The sequence below is a fragment of the Scyliorhinus torazame genome, chromosome 6 (genome assembly GCF_047496885.1).
Source record: "Scyliorhinus torazame isolate Kashiwa2021f chromosome 6, sScyTor2.1, whole genome shotgun sequence".
Lineage (NCBI taxonomy): Eukaryota > Metazoa > Chordata > Chondrichthyes > Carcharhiniformes > Scyliorhinidae > Scyliorhinus > Scyliorhinus torazame.
In genome coordinates this window covers 76,824,082-76,830,530 of record NC_092712.1, presented here as the reverse complement: position 1 = coordinate 76,830,530, position 6,449 = coordinate 76,824,082, and positions in this window count along the sequence as shown.

Below are 6,449 nucleotides of genomic sequence, written 5' to 3'. Positions count from 1 at the left end.
AATTTAGCCTTGTTGCAAGCTGTTTGATATTCTTGACAGATACCACATTGGAGAAACACAATCGTACCCAAAGCTAAGGGTTTTGACTAGTCTCCGAAAGTTTAAAGCTGAAATCCTGGCAGAACAGTAATGAAGACATTATAGGCTAAAGATTCAGTTAAATCCAAATGGCTAATGGACTGCATTTCTCATCACAATGGGCCAGAATTTTATGCGTGTGGGTTCGGAGGTTGGGGCGATATTGCATAGACAAGATTCCCTCTGGGTTCCCACCTAAACCTGGTTGCAGTTTTACGCTGGAGGACACAGGAAGCCCACCCTTGGCCAAACCAACCTCGATTTTTAAGCTGGCAGTGAGAGGAGGGGCCTCTGTCAGACGGACACTACTAACTTGGGAAACCCTCACCCTTAAACTCCATGCACCCCCCCAGCCGTTCCCTACCTTTGCTGCCTGGGACCCCTGCAACCTACCTCCCAGAATTTAGTCCAGGCAGCACTCTGCTGTGCCTGGAGAGCTGCCGGTCAATCCGAGGCAGGACTTCTTCCCGAGTGAAGACAGAAATTTTGCTTTATGCCAACCATTGCTCGTTAGAGCATAATATGGTATTTGGGGCTACTGGAGTTGGTGGCAATGTGTCATCCTAAAAATTCAGGCAATGGATTTGCAGTCACAGAATCGGGTGAATCCACTAAACTGCAAGGCTCACTAAACAGAGTGGTGAAAGGATTTGGTAAGAATAGGAATTTGAGGTAAGGAAGTGCTAAGTAATTTAAACCAAAAGACAACAGCAAATAATCATTATAATGCATTAAACCTGCAGGAAGACATTAAACTCAACCGAGTAGAGGATAATATTAAAAGGGATCAGAATTACATTAAATAAATTCCTGGTGCTTGGATACTAATGCTAAACATGTGCAACAAGTCGATGAAATTGTTAAGAAAAATGATAGAACGGCTGAGACTTGTTGGCCTGCACTTCTTGCACCTTAAGGGAACTCAAAGGCACATGCAGAAGTAGCCTCGTTTCAAACTCAGGATTCCTAAGCTTAAAGAACAGTTGGGAGTCACTGCAGGGCATATAGGCCAAACAATTCCTAGAGTTATTCCAGGAGTTGGTCTCCCCTCAGCTACTGTACTCACGAGTGGGTGCCCATCTGACACAGAAGCGACTTTCAGGTGACACGGTAGCATAGTGGATAGCACAATTGCTTCACAGCTCCAGGGTCCCAGGTTCGATTCCAGCTTGGGTCACTTGTCTGTGCGGAGTCTGCACATCCTCCCCACGTGTGCTCCGGTTTCCTCCCACAGTCCAAAGATGTGCAGGTTAGGTGGATTGGCCATGATGAATTGCCCTTAGTGTCCAAAATTGCCCTTGGTGTTGGGTGGGGTTACTGGGTTAAGGGTGGAGGTGTTGACCTTGGGTAGGGTGCTCTTTCCAAGAGCCGGTGCAGACTTGATGGGCCGAATGGCCTCCTTCTGCACTGTAAATTCTATGATAAAAAGCACTGTTGTTTCACAGCACCAGACCCGGGTTCGATTCCCATCTTGGGCCACTGTGCAGAGTCTGCACATTCTCCCAGTGTCTGTATGGGTTTCTTCCGGGTGCTCCGGTTTCCTCCCAAGTCCCGAAAGACGTGCTTGTTAGGTGAATTGGACATTGAATTCTCCTTGGGTACCCAAACAGGCACCGGAGTGGCAACTAGGAGATTTTCACAGTAACTTCATTGCAGTGTTAATGGAAGCATACTTGTGACACTAATAAAAGATTATTAAAGCAAGTTTCCCATGGGTGTATGGTACACAAACACCATGGGCAACACCTAATGGGAGTTAGTCCAGAGGACTGTGGAATAAGTGACTGCATGCACCAGGGGTGGAGGTGGTATAGAAGTGGCGATTTTAACAGAGTGGGCATAGAGAATTCAAGTCATAGAATGCACAGCTATTTCTGCAATCATCAACATGAAGTCTTGCAATTGCATGCTGTTTCTCTGGTGTCAGGGTAAAAGATGTACGGTACAAAAATACAAGGACATATTGGAGGTGGCGTGGGGGAAAAGATCAGTCATGCTCTACTTTAGGAGCCAATGACTTAGCCATTTTGGACAGCTTTTCCAGAGCTAGAAAAGAACTTAAAGAGCAGGACCTCAAAAGTGGCATCTCTGGATTACCCCCAGTGCCATATGCTAGTGAGTATAGCAGTAGTGATACAAGTCAAGTTAAAGCATTGTTGGACAAACGGTGGGTGGAGAAGAGGGGTGGTTCAGGTTTCTGGGGCAGGAGGCACCTATACAAGATGGATGAACAACACCTGAACAAGACTGGAACAAATGCCCTCAGTGGGAAGTTAACTAGCATTATGGCTTTAAGTGAATTTGATAGGGGATGGGGGAAGGCACCAGGGTGAAGCACAAGAGGATGTACACAGCGGACTAGGCGAGACGAAGTGTTAGAATGGTGATTAGTTTCAAAATAGTTCATACATGTGAGAAATACAAAAGATGCTGGGATGGGTTTATGGTGCATATAAATGCCCAGTGTATGGAAATTGTTTTTTTTGCCAAGTTGCAAACAAAAATAGTCACAAGGAGGGGCGCCACGTGGTTAGCACTGGGACTGTGGCGCTGAGGACCCGGGTTCGAATCCCGGCCCTGGGTCACTGTCCGTGTGGAGTTTGCACATTCTCCCCGTATCTGCATGGGTTTCACCCCAACCCAAAAGATGTGCAGGTTAGGTGGATTGGCCACGCTAAATTGCCCCTTAATTGGAAAAAAAATAATTGGGTTACTCTAAATTTATAAACAAATAAGTCACAAGGATTATGATGTGGCAATAATGGAGACCTAGCTCAAACACAAGGAGGAATGGGTACATTACATCATAGCCATGAATATATTCAGGAAGGTTGGTAAAGAAAGGTAGAGATATATTGATCAAAGATACTGTTTAATCACGAGAAAGGGATGATACCTTTAGCGTTCAATGGCAATCTTGATGTTTCAAATTAAGGAATAGAGAAACTAGCACTCTACTGGGCTTATACTACAGGCCACCAAATAATGGGAAGGAGAATGTCAGAGAAAACTTGCAAATTACAGAAAGGCATAGCAACAATAGTGATAATGGGGGACTTTGGGAAAACAGCATCACGGGAAAGAGGGAGAGAAACTCCTTAATTCCAGCCCAACAAGCAATGCTGGATCTAGTTCTGGGGAATTAAGTAGTGCAGGTGGAGCATGTTTCAATGAGCGAGTATTTGGAAAACAGTGATATATTAGGTTTAGAGACATTATAGAACATGTCATGGAAAAAATGCAAAAATATGCAACTGGAGGGTGGCTAATTTATTTTAAGAGGGAGACCTGGCTGGAATCTACGAGGCAGGTAAACAATTAAGCAATGTGAGGCCTTCACTGATACTCATACTCTCAGGTAATGCCCCAAGCATCGCCATCACTATTCCTGCGTATGACCTGTCTCACTAGCAGCACCCAGTGGAGGTGGTGGGACAGTGGTATACAGTCAGGAGGAAGTTTCCCTGGGAGTCCTCAACATAGTCGCTGGACATCATGAAGTCTCATCGCACCAGGTCAAATATGGGAAAGGAAACCTCTTGCTGATTACCACACAGCCCCAGTCCGCTGGTGAATCAGTACTTCTCCACATTAACCACACTTAAAAAGGAAGCATTGACGGTGGCAAGCGCACAGAATGTAGTCTGGGTGGGGGACTTCAATGTCCATCATCTGGAGTGATTCGGAAGTAGCACCAGACCTGGCCAGGTCCTAGAGGATATAGCTGCTACTCGGGGACTGCAACAGTGGTGGGGGAAATCAAAAAAAAAAGGAAAACATTTAACTACCTCATCCTCACCAACCTGCCTGCCGAAGATGCATCTGTCCATGACAGTATCGGTATAGGTGACCACCATCCCATCTTCACATTGAGGATATCCTCCATCATGTTGTATGGCACTACCACCATGCTAAATGGGATAGACTTTGAACAGATCCAAGAACTCAAAGACTATGCATCCATGAGGCGCTGTGAGTCATCAGCAGCAGCAGAATTGTACTTAGCCACAATCTGTAACCTCATGGCCCAGCATATCCCCCATGCTACCATTACCTCCAAGCCAGGGGATCAACCCTGGTTCAATGAAATGTGCAGGAGAGCATGCCAGGAGCAACATCAGGCATACCTAAACATGGTGTTAACATGGTAAAGCAACACCACAGGATTACTTGCATGCCAAACATCATAAGCAGCAAGTGATAAACAGAGCTAAGCGATCCCACAACCAACAGATCAGACCTAATCGTTGTAGTTCTGCCAGATTCAGCAGTGAATGGTGGGAACAATTAAACAACTCACTGGAGGAGAAGACTCCACAAATATCCCCATCTTCAATGATGGACGAGCCCAGCACACCTAAGCAAAAAGCATTTGCAAAAATCTTCAGCCAGAAGTGCCGATCGGATGTGGAGGTCCCCAGCATCACAGATCGGAGTCTTCAGCCAATTCGATTCACTCCAAGTATTATCTAGAAATGGCTGAACGCACTGGATACTGCAAAGGCTACGCTATGTGCCCTAAAAATATTCCTGCAACAGTACGGTGCTCCAGAACCTGCCATGTCCCTCGTCAAGGTGTTTCCGTACAGCTACAAAACTGGTATCTACCCGGCAATGATGCAGCTCACTTTCTGATGGGCAATAAATGCTGGCCTAGCCAAGACGCCCACATCTCGTAAATTAATTTTTTTTTAATTCCCAAGGGAAGGAACCCCCAAACTGGAGCCCCTGAATGACAAAAGAGGCATTAAAATGAAAGGGAAAGGAAGTTTACAATATACGTCGGGTTCAATTTAGTAGATAATCGTGCTGAATACAAAAAGTAGAGGGAGACCTGAAAAAGGGAGATGGACAAAAGGGGTTTGAGAATAGCCAACATAAAACTTGTCTTTTCTAAACACAAATTGGGCGAGGAGAATCAAGGAAGAGTAGGGCCAAGAAAATCATCTTATGGGAGTAGAAGTACTAAATGAGCACTTTTCATCTGTCTTCACTATCATAGAATTTACAGTGCAGAAAGAGGTCATTTAGCCCATCGAGTCTGCACCGGCCTTTGGAAAGAGCACCCCATTTAAGCCCACACTTCCAACTTATCCCCGTAACCCCACCTAACCTTTTTTTTTTGGACACCAATGACAATTTAGCATGGCCAATCCACCTAACTAACCTGCACATCTTTGGACTGTGGAGGAAACCGGAGAACCTGGAGGAAACCCATGCAGACACGGAGAGAACGTGCAGACTCCGCACAGACAGTGACCCAAGCCAGGAATCAAACTGTGCTAACCACTGTGCTACCATGCTGCTTCATTAAGAGAGGATGCTGCCAATAATCAGTAAAATGAGGTAGCAACTGGCAAATTGGGTAGCATTAAACATAAGGGCACTTTGGGCAACAGTGCTCAAAGTAGAAAAAGTTGCCCAGTCAACTGGAGAATTGCAATTGTTACACCCCTTTTCAAAAGAAAGGTATAAGCTTGACAGCATCAACTCATCAATGGTGGGAAACATGTGGAGACATTAAATGAAGACAAAACTGTCACTTAATACAGGTAAATAAATGGAAACCACAACAGATTTTAAAGGCAAATTACTTCTTTGGTGAAGTAGAGTGTCAATTAACTTTCAAAAGGCATTTGATAAAGTACCATGTAACATACTTGCTAGCAAATTTAAAGCACTTGGGATAAATGGGGCAGTGGCTTCATGGATATGTAATCAGTTAAGGGACAGCAAGAAGTGAACAGGTTTTCCAGGCTGGAGGGGACATGCAATTGGTGTCCCCTTGGCAACATTTTCTTGGTATATAGGGCATAATTTTAACTTTACCACATGAGGCCTGTGTCATCTGAACACAGTGAGGAGAATAGTAACAGACTTCAGGCACGCAGATTGACGAAAAAAGCAGACACATGGCACATGAAATTTAACATACAAGTTTAGAATTTAACATGGGAACATGACCACCTCATCCTGCCTTGGAAGGATATCGCCACTCCTTCACTGTTGCTGGGTCAAAATCTTGAAATTCCCTTCCTCAGCACTGTGGCCGTTCCTATAACAGATGGCAAAGATTCAAGAAGGCAGCGTGAAGGGCAATTAGGGATGGGCAATAAATGCGGCCAAGCTAGTGATGGCCTCATCTCATGAACAAATAATAAAAATAGAAATGAGAACAGATTCACTTAAGAGCAACAATGTTATATTGAAGAATGCAGGAATGAGAAACCGAAATGCAGGAATGAGAAATGTGTAAACAAATCTTTAAACATGGCAGGATATGTTGAGAGGTATACAGCCGTTACAAATACAGGAATAAAGTACAATAGCAAAGGATGTCATGCAAAGGCTTTACAACACTGGTACCAGCC